This window comes from Euprymna scolopes, chromosome 13 (genome assembly GCF_053919585.1).
Source record: "Euprymna scolopes isolate OS-2025 chromosome 13, ASM5391958v1, whole genome shotgun sequence".
NCBI lineage: Eukaryota > Metazoa > Mollusca > Cephalopoda > Sepiida > Sepiolidae > Euprymna > Euprymna scolopes.
In genome coordinates, this window is record NC_136494.1 from 135,850,860 (window position 1) to 135,875,777 (window position 24,918).

At 35.4% G+C, this 24,918-nt stretch overlaps 1 protein-coding gene across 2 annotated transcripts in view; it reads right to left on the reverse strand.

Moving 5' to 3' along the window:
- LOC145292196 (lysosomal cholesterol signaling protein-like) overlaps window positions 1–24,404 on the reverse strand; it is a 90,527-nt gene extending 66,123 nt beyond the window's left edge. The window contains exon 1 of one of the 2 annotated variants that reach the window (XM_080138500.1): window positions 24,267–24,404. The gene's annotated coding sequence lies outside the window, so the exon portion shown is untranslated. Of the gene's footprint in view, window positions 1–24,038; window positions 24,161–24,266 lie in introns of those variants that run through there. The other variant, XM_080138503.1, reaches the window with a different exon arrangement.
- Between the last annotated feature and the right edge of the window lie 514 nt (window positions 24,405–24,918).

Here is a 24,918-nt window from a genome sequence, read left to right on the forward strand (position 1 = left end):
TAGATGCGACGCGCTTTCCCAAATCCTACATATTATTATCTAGGGCCTATATAAACACTTGTAAGCGATCTTAACCTCCCCAGGAGCGTGTGCGAGAAAAGCCTTTGCGAGACATACAAAAAATGGTCACCCACATTTTGCCTGTTATATATATAGACTAGCGGGGGTACCCGGCGTTGCCCGGGTGTTTGGAGGTGTGTGTTGGTGGTGGGGTTATAGATTAAAACAACCCTGTTAAAAAAAAAAAAAACGTTGGCCAGTTGTTTGGAGGTATAAAAGAAAAAGAATAGTTTTAGTATAAAGGTAGGCTTGAACCCCGAACGTTTGACGCGGAGGTGGAAAGGAAATGGAAAAAAAACCTGCGACCTAACCATCTTTACCACGGGAACAGATGAATTGATAAGCGTGTTAAGTTGACGTTTATAAACCGAAATTAGCAGGTGCGACAACGCCAAGTTGCGTAATGTTTGACCTAGTTTTGCGCTGGAAGCCAGTTTCTGTTTTCCCCGCTACGCGACGATCAAACAATAAAAAAAAAAACACAAAAAAAAATAACATAAGGCAAACGAACGATGAAAACAGAAAAACGAATACGTGAAAAATGGCTTAAATAAGCCTGTTTCGATATTAAAATTTAAAAAATCGGTGGGTACCCGAGTGTTTTTGGGTGTCGCTAAGAATAAGCGAAGTAAAAAAAAAAAAATTTTTAAAAAGCAGAAAAAAGTGAAAAGTTTTACATTTCGGGATTGCTCCAGCACCGGGAATATTTCAAAAGACCCTTTTTGTATAATGTGTCCGATTTAGAGGGGGTGGTTAACAAAGCGGATGATCTTTTAGTGTTTGGGAAGGGTAAAAACGATGGAAGAAGCAACAATTGATCATGACCAAAAACTCAGGAAACTGTTATAGAGATGTTGTAATCGTGGGATGCGATTGAATGCTGAAAAATTGAACCTACGACAAACGTCTATATCTTTCCTGGGACACATGATTACCAGTGATGGTTTACGTCCTGATCCTGGGAAGGTAAGAGCCATAAAAGAGATGCCGTGCCCAACAGATGTGAAGGGAGTGCAACTATTGGTTGATTCGTAAATTACCTGGCAAAATTTCTACCACACATATCTGACGTGATGGCCCAATTAGAAATTTAATGACGGCAGATGTGTCATGAACATGATCCCAAATTCATGAAGAGGCTTTTGGGAAAATTAAAGAGTTAGTGAGTGAGGCACCAGTATTAAGGTATCATGACCCCAACAAATCTTTGGTCATTCAATGCGATGCAAGTGAGAAGGGCATGGGGGCTGCATTACTGCAAGAGGGTCAACCCCTAGCCTATATCAACCATGCACTGACTGACACAGAAACTCGGTATGCACAGATTGAGAAGGAACTACTAGCAGTAGTCTACGCATGTGAACGGTTTCATCAATATACGTTTGGTCGACAGATAACAGTACTAACTGATCACAGGCCACTGGAAGCGATCATGAAAAAAAGAATTGGTGAAATGCCCAAAACGACTGCAAAACATGCTGATGCAACTGTTCTACAGTTCTGTAGCATCCAGGTAAGAAAATGTTCCTTGCAGACACACTATCAAGAGCATACATCTATGGATTGGGCAGTGAATATATCGATGATGAAGATGATGTCAAGGAAGCAGAATATATTCCTGTAACAGAGAGAAGGCTACTTGAACTGCGCTCAGCCACGAAGGAACAGAAGCATGCAGCAGTTGCAGCAAGTAATTCTGGAAGGATGGCCAGAAGACAAAATACATCTTGACCCAGAGGTGAAACCATATTTTAATATGCAGAGTGAAATGCCGGTGCAAGATGGGTTAATTTTCAGAGGAAACCGGGTACTGGTCCCACTGACACAGTGGGGAGTGTTGAAAGAAAAGTTGCATTCCACACACCTGGGAGTAGAGGGATGTTGCAGAAGAGCAAGAGAATGCTTGTATTGGCCAAATATGAACAGTGACATAAGGGACTATGTTTCAAAATGCCCACGTGTAGAAAATATGAAGTAGCCAATCCGGCAGAACCATTAAGGGTCCATGAAGTTCCTGACAGACCCTGGGCGAAAGTGGGAATAGATCTCTTTAAGTTTGCAGATAGAGACTATCTCTGCACAGTTGATTACATGAGCAACTTTTGGGAGGTCGATCATCTTCTCAATACACAAGCAAAGACAGTGATAACTAAACTTAAACACCATTTTGCACGACATGGAATACCAGATCAGGTGGTAATTGATAATGGGCCTCAGTTTAATAGCCAGGAATTTTCTACCTTTGCAAAAAAGTGGTGTTTTGCACATACATTGGTCAGTCCATACAATTGCAAGGCAAATGGTAAGGTGGAATCTGCAGTAAAGATGGCAAAAAACCTATTCCAGAAAGCGATGGAAGATAAAGCTGACCCATACCTAGGAATGTTGGATCACAGCAATACGCCAGGCAGGAGTCTCTTATCACCAGCTCAGAAGCTGATGTCAAGGAGAACAAAAACACTTCTCCTAACCAGAGAGGATTTACTAAAGCCAGAATTACCCAAAAAATCTCAGAAGAATGGTGAAGCAAGACCGCAGGAGGCAAGAACATTCTATCAACCACAAAGGAAAACCACTGAAACCATTGTATCCTGGAGATGTAGTACGGATGAAGCCACACATAAATGGTCAAAAAGAGTGGAGGAAAGCAGTGGTGTGGCGGAGACTGGATGAGCGATCATACCATATAAAAGTGGATGGGGAATTATATCGATGGAATAAAGTAGATTTGAAGAAAACTGCAGAGACACCCCCACTCACATCAGTAATACACCAGCCATATGAAGTGCAGAGAGTTACCCAAGAATGCAGAGCGAGGTACAGAAGAGATATGCATCACAGAACCACCTCAGTATGAAGGTGAAATAAGAGAAAGCTTAAACCCGACCCCATCCCCAACAAAACCAAGCTCGAAAAGGTTGCGGACAACACGGTTGGGAAGAATAGTAAGAGATCCTGTGAGATTCAGGGATTTCACAACATAAGTGAAAGGGCAGAATAATCCCTGTTAGGTATGAGGGTAGTCAGCCCAATGAATGCCTAGATCACAATATTTTGTAGACTGTTTTAATTCTTAGACATTATTTGTTCTGTTTTGTCATTGAGAAAAGGGAAGATGTTGCATGAGGGACTAACAAGAGTTTTCACCACCTCAAGTTGCGCCCCTTACCGGTGTACGTTTTTGCTTTATTTACGAATGATAAAGATTCCATTATGTAAAAGCCGATTGATCGTTATGTCTTTTCTAATCCATTGACATCCTCAATAAGATAATGACACATCTACCACTCTTTCTGAATATTTGGTCTACAAAGTTGAAATTTGATATATAGAGTATTTGAGTCAGTAGCACACTTTCGATTTGGTTTTAAGCCGGCAAAAATTGTTGCTAAGGTATTAAAATTGAAAATAAAATTGACCTTGGCAGGGTAAGTCGAATAAAATAAATTTATCAACCTGAATGATGCTTTGTATGAAAATAAGAAACTATTTCTTGTTTGTAGTCATAATGAACTGATATGAAGATAAAGAATTGTAGTGTTTATATACAGCAGCAGTAAGACTACAAACAAGAGATGTTTTGTATGAAAATAAGAAACTATCATTCAGGTTGATAAATTTACTATAAATTGTATATGATACTTTTTCTGAGTGAAGCTCAGAAATTAAATAACACATTCAAATAATACTTCATGTCTCCAAAATATCTAATTATTTTTTCATATTAACTTCTTTACATTACAGTATCAAAATTCCTAACGGGCTGTAAAACCCAATGCAATCAAGTAAGGCTTTTGTTTTTCATAATTAGAATGTTTCCTTTTATATTTAAAAATAAAAGAAAACCGTATGAATCATTGCTGGTCAACAAGTATGTAAGTGTATAAGAAGGTTGTTAGCAATATAGAATATCAGGGTATCAAAGCGGTGTGACATATAGCAAACTATTGCAACTACTTTAACAGTTTATCACCTGTGGCATGAACACAGACACAAAAATAAGCCAACATGCATATAACACACAAAAAACATAATCAATCTGAGACCTAACATTTTTAACATGACATCCAGGTCACTTCTTTTTTTACATTTTACTTCTCTATCTACTTTCTTTCCTTTTTCTTTACTCTTTTCACCTCAACACGAGCAGAAACAGGCGTGACTTGCGTTCACTCCAAAATACATGCAATCGAAGAGCAAATTTCTGTCTGTACTCGAAGTAAGCTTGACTTAATTTCTCCATAAATATGAACGAACTACAATGAACAATTCAATCAATTTCTATAACTTTAATGAACAATCCAGTACTATATCTGTTTACACGTGTACATTTTTTTTCCAAAGGAGTCACCACTTATCAAGGCCCGGAGTCCACTCGAGGTTAAGGGTTAATGGGTATACATTAGTCAATGGGATTATAGCGTAGTAATCATAAGTAGTAAAAATTTTGTAAATTGAATTACTTAGGGGAACGGTTCATCAAGAACTTGTTTACGTTGGACTTGAAGACAATCAAATTGTAGTCAGCTGGAAAGCAGACTAACGGAAGACAGTTCCACAGGCATGCAGTTCTAAGAAAGAAGCTTTGTTCATGGAATCTACGTTTAGGCACAGATAAAGATAAATTATTGATAGTGGTTTTGGCTAGGCAAGTGTTTTTCATGAAAGTTTGGCGAGGGGGGGGCATAGATTAAAGCTCAGATGAGTACTTGCCATGAAAATAACGATAAAGCAGAGACAGGCTCGCAATGTTTCTTCTGTAGTTGCAGGGAAAACTAAGCCACAAAGTCTATTTTGAACTCTGTCAAGGCAGAATAAGCTGCTTCTAGCATCTTATCCTGCCCAGATGTGCAACAGTATTCCATTGTTGGCCATACCTGGCTTTTATATAAGTAGAGAATTGCATCAGGAGTGAGATATCTACTGGAGCATTAGAAGGATTCTACCATTTTTCCAGTGGCCTTGGCAACGGATTTGATGTACGTGTTTCATTTCAGATCAGGAGTAAAGGTCAAGCCCAGAAGCTTGTCAAAACATGCACACACATAACAATCCTGGGCGATGCCTGACCACACGTGTACACACACACGCTCTCGTGTTATTCTCCATTGTTTGCAAATAAATGTATTGTTGTATATATTGTAACTCGGTACTTTGTTGTCTTATTTTGACGTCTGAGTCGAGAACACATATTTATCCTCTACAGACGTATGAATAAAAACAGACGAAGAAAGGTCTTGTAGATTTTTTTATAAATTTACGTATATTTTTTATTGCTATTACACCTCAAACAAGGCACAGTGTCATTTGAATGTAAGGGACTAGTAGTTGGCACATTGTTTGCAGGGACACTATGTAGGGAGTTGAACAGCGATATGTCTGTTCACATTATACTTGAACTTCTGCATGTCAGTACAGTCAGGGAAGCATGAACCTGGGAGGGAATTCCTAAGTGTAGCAGTTTGAGGGAAGAAACAAAGAAGCTATTAGAGTAAAAGGCCTTTCGGCATCTAGCGATCTCTGTGTAGGGGTGGAATTTTGCTGCTTGCAGTTTGTGGAATATATTTATGTTAAGGGGGTACAAGGGCTTCGAGTTCATTTATTTTTTTCAAAATCAATCACACGTATATAAATTAGCAAAAACTTGCAGTTTGATATAATTGGGATGATAAATAAAATAGTAATTAAAAAATATTTTTACTTATACAGAAATTTAATCTGATTCTTTTTTTAATCCTAACAGCTTAGTACTACTTAAACCTAACGTTTTAGGTTCAGTTCAGCAAATATTGGTTTATCTGGGTAGTTATTTTTATGCATATCCGTTAGAAGCGTTGAGTGAAATTTGAAGAATAAAACATGTATAAATACATTTGAAGCCAAAACTGCAACGCAAAATTTTTTATAAAATAAACAGGTGTTTATTTTTAAAGAAATATATTTCGGAGTAAGACTCCTTTATCAGTCTTTTCTTTTTCCTCTTCCTCTACATGATGTACTGAAAGATAGTTCGATGAAGAGTCCACGTGATGTTAACTGCGGGGTTTTTATAAAGCTGGATATGTGACGCGTGGTCGCGCATTTTGAAAATCTGGGTAGTTATTTTTGTGTATATCCGTTAGAAGCATTGAGTGAAATTTGAAGAATAAAACATGTATAAATACATTTGAAGCCAAAATTGCAATGTGAAATTTTTATAAAAGGCCTTATAAAATATCAAATGTATTTATACATATTTATACGTTTTATTCTTCAAATATTGGTTTGTTTTGGTCTAAATTATGTTGAAGCTCATTCACTGTCTGCTACATTTCAGCTCAAACACAAGTCTGATTTGTCTAGTGTTCTTTTCAATTTATATTTTTACTAGTAGGGAGACCTGACGTTACCCTGGATTGAATGATAATCAATGAATGTTTCACACACCTATACTTTTACTGTCATCAAAATTGGGGGAAAAAATCACCCATTTTTCAATTAAATCGATTGATTGCCTGCTCTAGCTGGAGACTTATCGCGGTGCACCAGAAGCTTCACATATTCCCCTGCAGTGACTTAGTCCACAATAGATCCTTTCTTTGTTTTTCGATTTTTACTTCAGTTAATTTTAAAAGATCAAGAGACTCCCTCCTAACGCTAAGACTTGATTCTATTAAAATTTTAATTTATATCCAAGGGAATTTTAAGGATAGATGCTGTCTCTTTTATAGTTAATTATCAATACCATGTGGCTGCTTCCCTACTGACTATAACAGTTATATTCAAATCTAATGTAAATAAATAATCTAGCCCTACTCAAGTTCCACCATTGCTGATCATGTTGTCTCACTATTTACCTAACACTAAATCCTTATCCTTGAGTAGGCCTTAATAAGCGGTGACTCACCCACAAAATAAATAAGAAAATTTGTATTTCACTATAGCTTAACACTTAACATTTAATTACTTATGCTATTATGAAACACCGTCCTTCACGCAACATTGCAGCAAAGAGTCACTCCTTTGTAGAACAAATATATTTTAACAGTCATTCTAATACATAAGAAAATCGTTTCTTTATTGCTCCCTGCCTCAGTATAGAATGATTTACTATTACTGTTCGCCTTCTTATAAAATAACTTCCGCTTAAATCTCTAATATATAAAAGGAACTTACTGTGTGTTGGAGTCCGTTCCCTATGTATTCTGAAATGGCTTGGCCGATTTTTATGAAATTTCACACAAACGCACTTCATGTATCTGGCAGTGTTCTTAGATAGGTTTTATATCAGAATATCTTTGATAAATATCGATAATTGAAAAAGTTCTGATGAAAGAAAGAACAGGCAATTTTAACCAGAGTTAACACCTTATACAGCCTAACATCACAAGTGCATTGGAGAAGTTTTATTACCACACAAGCAGAACGGCTCGGCATATAAAATCAACAGAAGGTTCTTTAGTATGACAGCAGTGCATTCAAAATGAATGTTTCTTTTTAAAGCACAACTGAACCATGATACTTGATTTTTTCATTTTAAACTTTAATTCAAGCAATTATCACTGCACAAGCAGAAAGGTCTAGCATATAAAATTAACAGTAGGCTCTTTGATATGACAGGAGCGCATTCAAAATGAATGTTTCTGTCTAGAGAACAACTGAACCATGATATTTGACTTTTGCATTTTCAACTTTGAACATTATATAGAAAAATAATTTTATAAAATCAACAGCAGATTCTCTACAGTGCAATGTAGACTACAATGTATTATGGATTAAATCACTGCTGGGAGGCATGTGAAACTTCCTCCTGATGCACCATAATGGGTCTCGAACTAGAGCAGATAATCGATTTGATTGAAAAATGAGTGATTTCACCGATTTCAATGACAATAAAAATATGGGAGTGTGAAACATTTACTGATCATTATTCAATTCCAGGCAACGCCGACTCCCTACTAGTATTTAATAAAAATAAATTTAATATTTGAATTCTTTTCACAAAAATAAAACCTCAGCATAAACATTTTATAATTTTTTTTAAGAAATAACAAGGAATAGTACTAAAATAAAAAAATTAAATTTATATATACATATATATATATATATATATATATATATACATATATATATATATATATATATATATATATATACACACACACACACACGCACGCATATATTACATTCGCTTATTTCAACATATACAGTGAATTTTAGATCAATGTTTGGAATTTTAATTCTATAGTTTTATTGTATTATGATTATTAAAAATTTGTCATTACAATCCACTAATATTTTTACCAAAAATAAGAATATATATATACACCGTATATTTCAACGTATTAGACAACCGTCAGATAAGACTATGTACAAAATTGGAGTAAATTTTCATAAATTCCGGTTCATATATCGGTTATAGAAGACAACTGCTAAATCACAAAACCATGTTTGTTAAACCTAGGCTAGAGATTGCAACACTCGATATCTTATTAAATATTGGTTTTTAAAGATGATTTTTAAACTTTAAGGGTTGTCTTATACGCCGGAAATATATAAGTAATACAGTATATATATATATATATATATATAACAATAAAATAAAAAGCTATAGCAAACATCTAAATAACTACTTTAAACACAGTTCCTGATTTCAAAAAAAGAAAAAATTAAAAGATTCATCTGCCTTACTTTTAATGCTAGGTTTATTTATGGTGTCTTTTAAATTCAATAAAAACCCTCCTAAATTTGCTGATGAGGAGACCTTGCTTACCAAAAAACTATATATAATTGTTCTACATAACTTCATGTATACCACAATAAAAAGCACGGATTTCCGAAACGATCGTACAGATAATTGATTTTGTTGTTGTTCCTTCTTATGAAACTGATTTTTAATTTAATTAAAATTTGATTTTTAAATTTTAAAAAATTTTTAAATTTTAAATTATAAATCACATTACTTAATATATATATATATATATATATATACTAGCAGAAGTACCCGTCGTTGACTGGGTTCAAAAACAGTCTACAGAAAATGAACTGTGATCGATGAAAGTATGATAGGTTATGAAAAGGAGGGGGTTGTAAAGAGATAGGTTTTGATACTCAAAAATTTTACCCTAAGCAAAATATGATGAAAGTAAAGATAATTTTCGCGAAAATATATATTTTTTTTATATCAACTTTGTTCCCATTCGTAGCCAAGAGTGACCAACAAAATGATGTTTCCTTACAAAGAGAAAATGTTATATATATAATAATATAAATATACAAGAAATAAATGTTACCATAGTCAATAAAAGTTACTTTTATGGTAGAAAAGTTCATTGGTTTGTATTTTTAAGTAGTTTGTAAAAAAAAATTTTTTTTTAATTCATGAACCGGTTTAAAAAAAAAATCAAACTGGCAGTGACTTTGAAATGGAGAGCCCCGTTTTCAATTTGAAGGAGGGGCACCCGAGCATTCTCTGTTAACAATTTAAGAGAGTTCCGTCAACGTAAGGAATATTTATGAACATATTTTAATGTTTTCCGTTATTTAGTGCTTGAGGAATATTCGATTATGGCATGTGTAGTTTATATAAAAATTCATTTAAGTAGTTATCGCCTCAAATTTCATTTTAATTTTGGTTCACTGAAATTATTTCAAGTAAAGAGCATTAAAAACTATTTCAAAACAAAAAAAAAACATGAACTGAACTTTTATTGACTATGGTAACATTTATTTCTTGTATATTTATTTTTTGGGGTAGTCGTTTGTTGACTTTTCTGCTAAACACTCTTACTAAATAATATCGACGAAATATCGAAAAACAAAAAAGAACAAAAACAGTTTTGAAAAATAATGAACCTTTACTTACTTTAGTAAAATAATCCGAAACAGCAAAATGGAATATTAAAAAAGTAAACATGTAATTACTTTAGTTTTTTAAAGCAAAGAACCGATATAAATATGAATAAGAAGAAAATGGCGCCCTTTTTAAGCAAAACAGCTTTGTTTCAGTTTTACAGTATTGAACAGTGTAGTATTGCGCTGTCGGATTCAGGGTTGTACTATTGTAATGTAAAGAACACGCAGAAAGTGTTATAATCAACTGAATTCCTTCTAGTACACTGACAAAAAATAGCTTAAACAGATATATAAATAAAAATAAAAAGGTTATATAAATGTTTTTAAAAAGACACGTAATCACGTGAGCAGGATTATTTCCTTTTGACACGATAACAAGTAACATTCTTATTTTTTATTATTTATCTATTTATCTATTTTCGAAAGAGTGCCACATGCAAGTGGAGGAGGAAGAAAACAGAGTTATGCAAAATTTGTGTCGAGAATTGTCTAAAGTTCCGACTTTTTTTTTGGCTTTCACTTTAATAAGAACGTGAATTTATGAGGTGAATTTATTTGACACAATATGATTCAACTCAAAAAAATAAATAAAAGCTAACGTGAATTAAGATTAAAGTTAAGGTGTTATTGTGGACCCTCACCCCTTTTAATAAGCCTTGTTAAACTTTGTGACATATTTACATTCTATGGAGGTCAGGCGCGAATGAACACCCAATAATTTTATCATACCATATTTCTTCAAACTGAAACATAATTATCAAAGTATACTTACGCAAATAGATGTGAAAAGTCTTTGAAAAAGTTTGTGCCATATTTCCATGGAGTATATGCGCGAACGCAGACCCCACAATTTTATTATACCATCCCTATTTAAGTTGAAACATACTTATCAAAGTATTCTTATGTACATCTATATTAAAAACCCTTGTAAACGTTTTTTTTTCATTTTTTATTTCCATACTTTGGGGGTCAAGCGCGAACGCAGACCCCACAATTTTTATGAACCACCGTTCTGCCAGATCAAACATACCCATTCCTGATCCTCGATACATCTATCATTATACGTAATCAGTTTTTTAAAATAGTCAACTATACAGGAGCCTATTCGTGACCAGACACACAAACACGTTCAGCTTTATATTACTTATATATATGAATGCCGTTCCAAAAATAAAGCCTCCTATATTTTTAGTTCAAAAAGTTGAAAAGCAACAAAGACGGGAGTAGTACCATTAATATAAGCGATCTTTTGTGCGCAGAGATTTATTTTTCTACATAGTCACCATCATTCTCAATGCACTTTTGCTAGCGATAAACAATGACTATGCATGGGCGTCCAGAATGCATATGAGCGTTATTCCAAAAGTAAAGCCTCCTATTTTTTATAACTCAAAGAGTTGAAGAACTACAAAGATAGGAGTGGCATACTGGATTGGAACAGAAATAACAATTGACTCCGTCATTATGGAATTCTCTTTCACTAAACGAGGACTGAAGAGATAAAGTGTACTATCAGAACAGATACTACACTTGGCTCCTAGCCCATACTGGGTGTGTTATTGTTGCATGCAAGTAAATAAACCCACATTCTTTCACAAATTAAAATGACTTATGTGTTATGAAGAAACCAAAATTAATTTTGATACATTTAATTCCTTCAACGTATTGCTGTCTTCAGTTAGACGACTATGCACCGACATGAACATTTTCATGACGGTTTTCTGGGCGTTACTATTACTGGGCTGGCTTATGACAAATTGAAAGTGGGGGTTTTGTTTGTGACACTATCACTAGAAAATTGCCATCGAAGGCTAATAGGCTCCTTCAATCCAGTTTGTTTTTCTAACAGAGCCCTCCCATTCCGAGATGATTTCACCATGGCCGAGCAACTCCAGCTACCCATGTATAGCAACAATCTGAATATCTGAGGGAGGCTATTATACACACTTACCAGATTTATTTTAATAAGATTTTTTAATAATTTGTTTAGTACTTTATGGTACTGACTTTGTAATTCCAATGAGAAATCAACAATAATAATAAATGTAATAGAAAATAATACTCATATAAGTGACAATGCCTATTTAGCTTGTCAGGTGACAAGATCAAGGAAGTAAAAAGAAGAAAAAAAAACTTAAGATTGTAGATGGATAATTTATAAATATCTAGCATTAATTTGCATATGAAGGGAATAGTGTCTAAAAGGACGAATTGGAAAGGAGAGGGAGTCAAGTTTTTTACAGCTGAGAGAGAGCATAGACGTTGAGAGTTGGTGTATGGTTTAAGTTAACTGCGGCATTGGTGAGGAGTTCTAACATTTTTTTTTCCATTACAAATAAAATAATAAAAATAATGTGTAAGTTACATAGAGGCGAGAAACACATACACACAAGAAATAGTGAAATGATATTGAGACAAATTATACTGAAAACAATGTTGCATGTTTTATGTCCCCCTGATTGAAATTGGAATGTGATTTTTAAGTGTTTAAAATGTCAGCTTAAAAATAATTTCTGGTTAGAATCTAAGTTTAATAAGCAACAGTGTTCAAAGACAAACATTATTTCTTGGAGTCACCAATCTAGAAAAGAATTTGTATTATTACATAAACAAAATGGTAGCTTGCAAAAAAATAAATAAAAGTTTTTAAGGAATGGTTTTTATTTCTGAAAATTAAGCGTGAATGGTTACAAAAATAGGTCATCTGTTTTGCGATAATATTGTGTGGGTTTTGAGTGCAAACAGGCGGCTCTCGTCTGCAGAGAGAAATGAGATGTTTTGGTTTTAATTTTGGCTGATTGCACTAAAGTCATATTTTTATTTTAACTTTTGAAATCATTACTATATATTGGGTACAATATAATAATCAATAGAGCATTGGCTCAATGATAAATATGAAATCTGCATAAATTTAAATATGTTTAAGGATATTTATAGGTACAATATAATAATAGAGTATTTAATGAATATGAAATCTGCATAAATTATATATAAGCGTATTTTACGACTGGACAACACCGGGCGACATGCTAGTATACATATAAAAGTGCCTTGTCTGTCTGCGTGAAGAATGATCTCTACCAAACTACTTTGCCAATTTTGGTCTACAGACTTGAAATTTGATATATAGGGGATTTGGGCATGTGGAACAAATTCGATTTGGCTTTTAGCCGGTAAAAATAGCTGCTAAGGATTGATCATTGAAAATATTGGAACTTGGCAGGCATAAGTGAACTAAATGTGTTACTTCTATGCATGTGCAAATATACATTTCTAGGTCTAACAACATTATTTTTAAAGTGTTTATGTGCGTATGGACTTAGCTAAGATGGTAACGAATAATGCTGGGGAGCTTTAATGCTTTGGTTTTGATTCTAGCTGATGACACCCAACTGGCAGATATGTAGTTTAGTTTATCTGTAACGATGAACTAACTCTTGCATGACTAAAGGGACAGCTTTTTAGATTACATTGTTGCATAATATATTAATACATGGTTAAAATTTAAATTGATTATGAACGTGTACCTGTTTTGTTGCAGAAGTTTTAATAATTTTCAATAGTTTTATCATTTAGGCATTTAAAAAATTTTCATTTTTTTTACATGGGAGTCACCACTTATCAAGGCCCGGAGGCCACTCAGGGATAAGGGTTATTGCGTGTACAGTAATCAATGAGATAGTATTGTAGTAATTATTAGTATTGGAGATTTGATAGAGTGTCTTACTTAAGGGGGCGGTTTGTCAGGAATTTGTTTATGTTGGACTTGAATTTATTCTATTTTTTTCCTTTTGTGTAAAAAATTTAAATTTCATTTGTTTTTATTATTCTTTTCTTTATTCATAGGTTTTGTTCTTTTGTTAAGGAAAGTGATCGCCTTCGATGTTTCCGCTATTCCACTCCGATTTTTGGATTTACCTCGAGTCCGTTTATATTGGGAAGTATCTTGAAGTTTCATACAGCCCAGTATGCTTTTGATGAATGTTGAGTTGCGATGGAGAACCGATTTTATGTTGACAACCTGGTGGTAACCGAGTCTGACCCAGCAAAGCTTGTAAGGCCGTATTCTCAGGTTAGGAAGTGTTTGCAGGAAGGTGGATTTATGGTGCAGTCATGTAACTCAAACTACGACAGCCTTAGGAGTGAGGTGAGAAAAGATGGTACATTGAGTGCTCATGAGGTCAGATGGGAGATGGTGCTCGGGTACCGGTACGATCCTATTTCAGAAAAGCCCCTGTTAAGTGTAATGCGAGTGCATCTACTAAGAGGCAAATCCTTTCGGAATCAGCAAGAGTATTTGATCCTTTATCTCTTTGCTTGCCCGTGACTATAAGGAGTAGGATTTTGGTGGGAGAATTGTGGAAGCAAAGTGTGAAATGAGATGTAGAAGTCCCTCCAGAGTTTCAGTCTTCTTGGAGGAACCTTGCAGAAGACCTATCAAAATTGAGCAATATGTACTTCTACAGACATGCCCATGACGGGAATCGATCTGGAGAATTGTATCTGTTCTGTGATGCTTCTAAAGAAGCATATGGTTTTGCAGCCTACTATGTTCAGGACAACAATTCTGCATTGATTTTCGCCAAAGCATGAGTTACTCCGGTGAAGGATAAGACATTACCAACTTTAGAACTGATGGCGGTATTTCTTGCCCTGAAGTGTTTGCCCACTATCTTGGTTGGATTCAAGGGTGTCTGCCCTTCTAGGTTGTGTGTGGTAACAGACGCACAAGTAGTACTGTCATGGATTTTATCAGAAACGATGACTAGCAAAAGTATCTTTGCTAGAAACAGGCTGAAGGGTGTTTTGCTAATGAGCCTGGATTTGGAAACCAACTACAGCATCAGGCCAACCTTCAGGTATGTTTCTACCACAGAAAACCCGGCTGACTTAATCACTCGTGGATTAACAATAAGGAAGTTCCGGGACAACTTCGACTTTTGGTACCATAGCCCTTCTTGGTTGCGCAGTAGGGTCTTGAGTTGGTCGGAGCAGGAGTTGCCCTGCCTTGATGATAGGTGCCAGCAGATTGTTTGTTCGTCAACAAATTTTGCTGTGATTATGGATGAGGAGTGTACTTCGGTGATCTCCATGCGTCGGTTCTCAACGTTTACCCGTTTGTTGAGGGTAACTTCTTTGGTCTTCCGATTCATTGGCTTGATGAGGAAAAGGGAAGACAACTACAAGAAAGCCACAATTTACTTAATAAAAAGTTCTCAAAAGCAGGAATTTACTACTGAGTTGAATTACCTGCGGAATCCTATGGTAAAGTCGGCACCTAATTGGGTTCAGGCACTTGATCTTTTTCTGGATGAGGAAGGGTTGATCCACTCGCATGGATGGCTGGACAGGTCTTCTCAGTTTTCTTATGAAGTTAAGAATCCCTTGTTGCTGGGCAAGAACCATCACCTGACCCGACTTGTGATATTAGACTGCCATCTTAAATGTTCCCATCTGGGTATAGGGTCAACCTTAACGGAATGTAGATGTTGTGTCTATTGGATACCTCAAGGGAGGCAGGCAGTCAAAAATGCCCTGAATTCCTGCACAAAGTGTAAAAGATACAATTCTAAGCCGGTGCTGCCTAGTAACATGGCCAATTTACCAACCTCGTGTTGAATTTGAGGTTCCTTAAAGGAACACTGGGGTGGACTCACAGGACATTTTTGGGTGAAGGAGGGTAACAGTGAGAAAAAAATGTATCTGCTGTTGTTCACTTGTTTGAGTGCATATAGAGGTGGTGCCAGACATGAGTAAATTGTCCTTTTTTCAGGCACTAGTCAAATTTACAAATGCACATGGTGTTCCAGAGACGATTCTCAGCAACAATACACAAAACCTTTCTGTGTAGTGGAAAACTGTTTAAGCACTTGTGTCTCCTTCAGGACTAGCACGCCTAGTTTGGGTCGTGTAACATTAACTGGGAGACAATTCCACTATTTTCCCCTTGGATTGGAAGGAGTAGGTAGATTATTATACCTTCCTAACTATTGTCTCTGATATTCAGCGGGCAGTAAACAACAGGCCCCTTACTTATCAAGAGTCCACTGACAGGCAATTAATGATCATCGCACACAAAATGTTCATTAGACCCAATAAAAGCCCTGGTCTATTATTACCATTGGGAAGAGATGATCTCTCCACCGTGGTTCCTCCCAGAGAAGGTTGATTGAGACGATTGGATTACGAGATGAATGGTTGTCAAGATTTAGAGAACTGTGGTACAAAGAGTACCTCCTTGATCTTAGAGGAAGGATGCCAGGAAGATCTCAGATACCATTCCAGAATCACATTAAAAGAAATGATGTAGTCTTGGTCAAGAGCCCTTTAAAACCACGACCCTTTTGAGTGTTGGGTACTATACTTGAAGTTCTCCCAGGACAAGATGAAGTGATGAGGACGGCTCGTGTCAGACAGGACGTCCATTCGCAAAAGAATATATATCCGATAGAAATTTCACAATCTGATGATAATCTTGATGAAAGTGAACCGAATCATGCAATCATGCCGGTGCATCCTCACCTGTTGCTGCAGGTAGCAATCAAAACTAGGAATCCTCTGGTTCATCTTCGGAAGGAGATGGCACCATGGTATGTGTCCTGCCTGCAATAGACCTCCAGGGAACTAAGATATGATATGCTGCGATTCCTGTGATGAGTGGTATCATTTTGAGTGTGTTGGAATTGACTTGGCTCCACCCGCTAGACAGAACTGGTACTGCAGTGATTGTGCACCTCGACAGAGATGAAGGGGTTAACCTAGTCTATTACCTGCTCAATAGGAGGAGTCTTGGGTATGATAATAAACTACAACCGACAGCGGAGCCTTGGCTAAGGGAGAGAATGAGGGTACCCTGAACCACTGTTACCTCCAGGTGGCCCTTGACCGAGACCTAGCACCTGTTAGTCCCACTGCAGGGTCACGCAAACTTAAAGTTTTTTTTTTCTATGAAGATATATATATATATGTATGTATTTCTATGAAGATATATATGTCTATAAAATACACTTTTTTTTCATTTTGTTTTTCTTTTGTTGGGAGAGTGTAGTAAATAATACCTAACTTACCTGAATGTAGCTGCCGGAGGTGACGATGCTCTTCCAACAACCAAGAAGAACAATAGCCTTGTGGTTATTTATACTAATAGAGGAAGATAACTGTTATAAAAACCTTCCTCCTTTGTGAAGAGTAACTTCATTCTTTTTTTATGTTACTGTAGTTACAAGACCTGAGAAGAAGGTCGCGAAGAAGATTGTATTTTTTTCACAACCTCACTTCAGGTTAGCTACTCTCAGTTATAGGATTTTTTTTCAACATATTTTAAAACGCTTTTTTTTTTTTAAAGTTTGAAACACAAGTAGTGACTAGTTAACTTGGAACAACAAGAGCGCAGGCCGAAATTCTTCAGGGTTTAAATGTATTGTAATGCGGTGAAGCACAGTAGGTCCAGCAGATGAGCCTTGTTCTGACATTCAGAAAATTCAGGTTAACAACCGGTGAAGCTACCAAAAAGTAACCCTTTTGAATGAAGATGGATATAAACAATATTTTTTAAATTAATTTCTTAATTTTACTTAAAAACAAAATGTAAACATATATAAACAAAATATTTTAGAAAATAATTTAATTTTTAATAAAAATTGATTGTAAAGAATTTTTTAAAAAATAATTATTGAAAAATATTGCAAATTGTTTACATAGCTAGTTCTTTGAGATAATAGGGGCGCCTGAAACCTCCCTTCCAAAACGAAAAAAGCTTTAGTGTTTTTACTATTTTAAAGCGCTTTTTTTTTTCTTTATTTTTTAAAGTTTGAAACACAAGTAATGGCAGTCAACATTTTTTTTTTTTTTTTTTTTTTTTTTTACAAAGGCATCACCACATTATCAAGGCCCAGAGGCCACTCAAGGATAAGGGTTAAAGAGTGTACAGTAGAAGTTGGTCAATATAGTAATCATTAGTAATGAAAATTTGGTAAATTTAATAACTTATATGGAATGGCTCATCAAGAACTTATTTACGTTAGACTTGAACACAACCATATTGTAGTCAGCCGGAAAGCAGGAAAACGGAAGACAATTCCACAGGCGTGCAGTTCTAAGAAAGAAGCTTTGTTCATGGAATCTATGTTTAGGTTTAGGCACAGATAAAGAGTGGGGGAAATTATTGATAGTGTTTACAGCTAGACGAGTGTTTCTTGTGAAAGTTTGGCGAGGGGGGACCATAGATTGAAGCTCAGTTGAACACTTTCCATGAAAATAACGATACATCAGAGACAAACTCGCAACATCTCTTCTGTGAGATAGAGGTTGTAAGGAGGAGAAAAGGACATCTCCTACGAGGCTACGAAGTCTATTTTGAACTCTATCAAGGCAGGACAAGTCCTTTCTAGCAGCTCCTGCCCAGATGTGACAACAGTATTCCATCCTTGGACGTACCTGGCTCTTATAAAGATAGAGAATAGCATCAGCAGTGAGATATCTACTGGATCGATAGAAAGATCCCACCATTTTTCCAGCGGCCTTGGCAACAGATTTGATATACGTGTTCCATTTAAGATCAGGAGTAATGGTCAAGCCCAGAAGCTTGTCAAAACTTGAGGCCTCCTGAAGACGAGAGCCATTCATTTCAATTGATGACAAATGTGAATTAAAATGTTGATGATGTAAAGAGAGAAGCTTGGTTTTAGATGCATTAAAAGTAACCAGCCACTCCTTTCCCCATTGTACTACATGCTCAAGATCAGAGGAGAGAGAATTGAAGAGTACTTGCTCGTTTACTGTCTTAGATGTGGTACCATAAATGGTAGTGTCGTCAGCATAAATGTCTACAAATGATGTAAGGATATGATTTGGAAGATCATTAATGTAGATCAGGAAAAGAGTTGGGCCCAGGATGGATCCCTGAGGGACACCGGCATTAATACTGTGAGCTTCTGATTTTTGCCCCTCAACTACTACTCTTATGAACCTATCAGAAAGAAATGATTTAATAATTGAGAAGACTTTTCCAGCTATACCATAGCTAGCGATCTTATGAAGTAAACCTTTATGCCATACCCTATCAAAGGCTTTAGATATGACAAGAGCAATTGCCCTAGAAAGATTGCCACCGTCGAGAGATTTGCTAATCCTATGCGATATAACTGTAAGGACATCTGCTGTAGATCTAGCAGAACGGAAACCATATTGAGTGTCACTAAGAAGGTTATTTTTGTTGAGATGTTTGATTACTTCTGTATTTAACACAGATTCTAGCAACTTACTCATGACGCACAGGAGACTTATTGGCCTGTACTGAGAGGGGGATGAGCGCTCACCTGAATTCTTACAGGGCATACTGATGAGATTTTCCAGGGAGATGGGAAACTATTCTCCTTAAGACAACGTTTAAACAGTTTTGTAAGTATGGGCGCTAGTTCAGGTTGAAGTTTTTTGAGTACTATAATTGGAATACCATCAGGGCCAGTTGCTTTACTGGAATCAAGGTTTTTGATTAGCTTGGCAACATCACGTACAGATATACGTATATCACATAGCGTGTTTTCTGATACAGGAGAAAATATTGGGGGTTGGCGGTCTTGGTCGCAAAGGGTAGAATTAGCTGCAAAGTTCTTGACAAAGAGTTTGGCTTTGTCTGATGCTGACGAGATTACCTCAGGTCCATTGATAATAGTTGGGATGGAGCACACGCTTCTGTTCAGGATTCTGTTTGCTATTTGCCAAAACTGGTGGGAACCAAGCCGCTGCTCAGCTACTTTGGACTTAACAGATTGAGCATACAACTCTCTTGCGTTCCTTATTACTTTCTTACAATGGTTGCTGGCAGTCCTGAAAACGGCTTTAGTTTCCATACATCTATTACGTTTGAAGCAGTGGAAAAAGTGATTTCTGTGCGCAATGGCAGCAGCACATTCTGGAGAGAACCATGGCTGGCTGTTAGGTTTTTGCTGAAACTTTTTAGAGGGTAACAACAAAGGCACTGGCAGAAATTCTTCAGGGTTTAAATGTATGGTAATGCTTTTATGGTGGTTGAAAAACGTTTTTCAGTCGCCATATTACATTCTATTTACTTGCCTCCCCATGAGGGCAGAGTTAGACACAAGGCCGGTTTTTAATGTAGAGAAGCATGTATTACTAAAAAAATGAAATGGTGAAATATAAAGTTAAGCTAAAAGTTAATTTTTTTTTTAATTCAAAGAATTATAGAAAAAAAATTCCAAGAAATTTCAAACATTTATTACTATAAACATAACGAACAAATGCAAATAAAAAAAATAAATAATTGCAACCAAAGGCAAGATAAGTCAACGTAAAAAGGAAAACAGATTTTTTTAACCAGCAAAGTTCAAATCTTTGTTTGCATAAAGCAGTTCAACAAATCTTTTTTTTTTTATTTTAAAGAAATATTTTTGTAAATAAAACAGACAAAATGAGACACGCAGGACCTTCCGCTTGCAAAATATTTTTTCCTCTTAGAAACGCTTTCGCTTTCTCATAGTTTTAACAAAATTGGCTCATGCTTTCTATTGTAAGAAATTCTGCAGAAATAAGCAAGCGTTTTATTGGGCAGTTTCTCCACCCACAAAATTATTTTAACCAATCAAATTGCATGTTATAACTAACTGCCGAGAACATTCTTGGCGGCAAGATTCTCCTTTTCAGATCAGAATCCAGAAAGACTCAGGGATGGACAGACGTGGATTTTTCACTCGAATCGAGGCAGCAAAAATACTTTGCTGCTTTGAGACGTTTTAATTGCCTAAACATGGAGCAGAACATTATCGCAATATTGCAATTACCAATGCCCTTAAGTAGGGTAAATTTATATTTGCACGTTTGTGCTACAATTTAATGTCTGTCAAGACGAATTTAAGGTCTACGGTTTGACCTGCTTTGTCCACCATTGGACTAACAGCGAAGGACTCCTCGTGTATGCCCAGCTAGCAGCATCCAGCTTGGAAGTCACCTCAACATCTCCAATCTGCACATTACTTCGTCAGCGGGAATTCTACCCAGCCTTTATCGAAGATGACTATTATTCCCTTCGGGGTTGTTACCAGCCCAAAGTGGCAGATAGCTGGAGATGACACATCTTTTGCAACTTGGACCTTTTTTACTTTAATAAAATTTATGTTGAAGTCTTAAGGTGAGCTTGTTGTAATTTCTGTTTGGTTTTCTTTCATTCTGCCAGGGGCAAAAACCTTGTGAGAGAAAATCTCACACTACATCCATCATTCAAAGGGTCAATAATGGTAGAAACACCGGGTGTCACATGTCACGTGACCTAACTGTTCATATTTTTCAGAACGAGGCCTATCTGCTAGACCTACTTATCTTTGCTTCACCTTTTTTTTTTTTTTTTACTATACATTTTAAGGTAAACAAAAGTCAAAAACGTTAGTTACAGGTTACAAAATCTCCAAATTAGCTGAAACGAAATTGCTCCAGTCAAGAAAGCTCGAAAGTTTCAGTATTTTTAATCAATAGTTAATAGCACTTCTATTTTTTTTTTTTTTTTTTTTTTTTTTTACAAAGGAGTCCCCACTTATCAAGTCCCGAAGGCCACTCGAGGATAAGGGTTAATGAGTGTACAGTAGTCAATGAGATAATGTAGTAATTGTTAGAAGTAGAAATATGGTAAATAGGATTACTTAAGGGGATGGTTTAACAAGAATTTGTTTACATTGGACTTTGTGGCAAATGGAATGAGAACCCGTAGATTAAATAAAATATTACATTTAAAAATTTTCAAAGTTCGAAAAAATTCAGCTAAAGAAGATCGGTGATTACATAAGCTAAAATGGGTGCTTATTACAAATTGGCACTTAAAAATAAATACAGTAAAGTCATGTTACAGAACGTCTGAAGATGGGGTTTGTATTACAACCCACAGAGGTACGAAAGAAGTGGTTACAAAAACTAATATAGGCGGCGTACACGAGTGCTATTTCTATAATGATTTCTCCCTCAATCGAACAACGTTCAACATCGAAGCTGATGCGTATTTCGCTCGTGTACGTCGGCCCAAATATATAACAAATAAATGTTAGCAAAGGCAAGATAAGTTCATTTTCTATCTAACTGGATAAGTTTTTAGTTTGTTTGTTTTTTATTTAATGTAAAATGCTTATTCGGCTCGAAAAACAACATTGAACGCTACCGGAGAACAAGAAAAAAAAAGTTGTCAAAAAACAAATATATAACAAATAAATGTTATCAAAGGCAAGATAAGTTACTTTTCTACCAAACTGGATATATTTTTCGTGTTTTTATTCAATGTAACATGTTTATTCATCTCGAAAACCATACAGTGTTTACCGATGTATTGGAAAATTCAAGATGGCGTCTGACTCCCTCTTTAACACGGTAAGTTTGGGAAAAGGTGTTATAAATAAAAAACTGGATAAAATACTGTTAAAAACTCGCTCAATATATGTTACCGTGACATAGCTTGACATATATTCGGCGGGTTTTTAATAGAAATTTTTCTAGTTTTTTATTTATAACACCTTTTCCCAAACTTACCGGGAGTGAGGCGCCATCTTGAATTTTCCAATGCATCGGTAAACACTATGTTTTTCCAGCTGAATAAACATGTCACATTGAATAAAAACACGAAAAATATATCCAGTTACGTAGAAAAGTAACTTATTTTGCCTTTGATAACATTTATTTGTTATATATTTGTTTTTTGACAACTTTTTCGAATCTATGTGTACAGTAACAAACCTAAACAATGTAATTCTATAGGTCATCAGTAGTGGCCATTTCTGTACGCGCAAGCGCGCGCATTTTTTTTTTTTTTTTTTGCCGCGCGCGCTTGTGCGTACAGAAATGGTCAGCACTGATAACCTATAGAATTACATTGTTTAATATCTGGAAAACGACTTGTTTGCGGCAAAAATATGCGCGCGCTTACAAGTACAGAAATGGTCACCCACCACTGATAACAAGGAATTACGCGTACAGATTTTTCTTTTTGTTTTTCAAAATCCTCGTGTCTTTAAATCTGATGAAATCAGAAAAAGATGCCCCTCACTACGTGGCCAGAAAGTGGGTGCTCATTTTAAGTTAAATTTAGATGGAAAAGTGATCACCCAGTTTTTGAAAAAGTAATTTCTTCATATCATGAAAACTATTTCTCTGCGACGGAAACGGTTAGAAGATTCGTTTTTAGCACACCGAAATCTACAAAAAGAAGAAAATTCTATACGAACGTGAGACGGGTCTTAAAGTAAAATTTTACCCTTTTTTCGTACATTTATGGATTGTAATACAAACCCCGATGACATATTCCAAACATTACGTAATTTGATCAAGTAGTTTTTGTTATCATTCCAGAAAATCTCATTTTATGACTTAGCAAGAACTAGTGTTATCGGACATGATGAAATCCGATGAAATAAATAAGGGGAGGCCCAAATCGAAGTTGATAGCCTTATGTCCGATTACAGTTCAGTAATAAAATCGCAAATTTGGATTTTCTTAGTTTAAAATAAATAAATACCTCATCAATTCCGTAATTTTTAGAATATGGCATTTTCGTTATGTAACGAGTACATACATCATATAGACTTTTTTTTCTATTTTCTTTACTTTTTTGAATAAGCACCGAAAATCCCCCAAGAAATAATAAAAGAAAAATAAAATGCAGTCCGTATTCTTCATAAGCACCAAAATTAAAGCAAGATGGAGTAGTAGTTCAAATAAAACTCTTAATTTAATTTGTTTGTTTTGTTGGTATTCGTAAATCTATTACTGCGCTGAAATAATAACGTTAGGAAGCCATTCTTAACATGGGAGGGTGTTTTGTAACTATTCTGTACTTTCACCTAACAATTTTATTAACAAAAAATATTATAAAAATTGAATTTTAACTGGAAAATACTAGTTAAAAAAAAATCTCCGTAACAATAGATGCATAAACACGGTTTGTTTTTTAATATTTTGTTTTAGATTTCAAAGATATTTTATGGTAGAAAAAAACTGGGAAAAAGAAAAAAAAGAAACACGTGCCAAAAATCATATTTAAAAAAAAAAAACGGTGTTTGTTTTACAATAGACAGAGGTACAAAAAAAGGTCAAAAATTCAAATATATAACAAATAAATGTTAGCAAAGACAAGCTGTTACTCTTCTACCTACCTGGATAAGTTTTTGGTGTGTTAACCGATTTTAAAGTGTGTTTTAAGTGTGAAACGCTGAAACGCAGTGCTGTGAGCGGGGAGCGCTTCAAGCGGCCAGTTCAAACGAAAACAAAACCAAACGCCACGATTATAAGGTTAAAAGGAAATTAAAAAAAAGAAACATTAAAAAAAAATACGATATAATAAAACAAAGAAAATAAATAATACAATAAAATAAATACGTTACTTTTCTTAAACTTCAAAGTTTCCATTTAGTTGTAAAAGGACACGCCATCAGTTTGTGCGTTTCTTCGGGAGAAGGAATCATTGCGTTTGTTGAAAACTTCTCTTTCGTCGGACGGGAGACAACTGATGTGAAACTTAATATGATGACGACCTGTAAATATGGTCTATTCAAGAACTCGTTCGACTGCGAAGGTCGGATTTAATTATATATTGTTTACTTACACTGTTGATATACAACATAAAAACATTCCTCAAATAATGAGTGCTTATGTACTTGCAGCACAAGGGCAATGACCCGTTTTTAAAGAGGGTCACCGACACCGTATGATACAAAAATTAAAAGTATTATTATAAATCAGTAGTTTGGTTCTCAACTTTTTTTTACCCATGATGCACCCCTTTTCCCTTCTTTTTATCTTGGTGGACCCCTTCATAACTATTGGTCATAAGACAATCTTCTATTTTTCACTAATATAAATTTTGAGGTTTTAATAATCAAAGAAATATTATATAATCAAGCTTTATTTTTAAATGGAAACTAATTTAATGCAAATAAAGTATTCTACAATAACTATAATAATTATGATGAGTTTTGTTATGTTTTGTCTGTGGACCCCCAGAAATATTCCATGAACCCCTAGGGTCCATGTGGA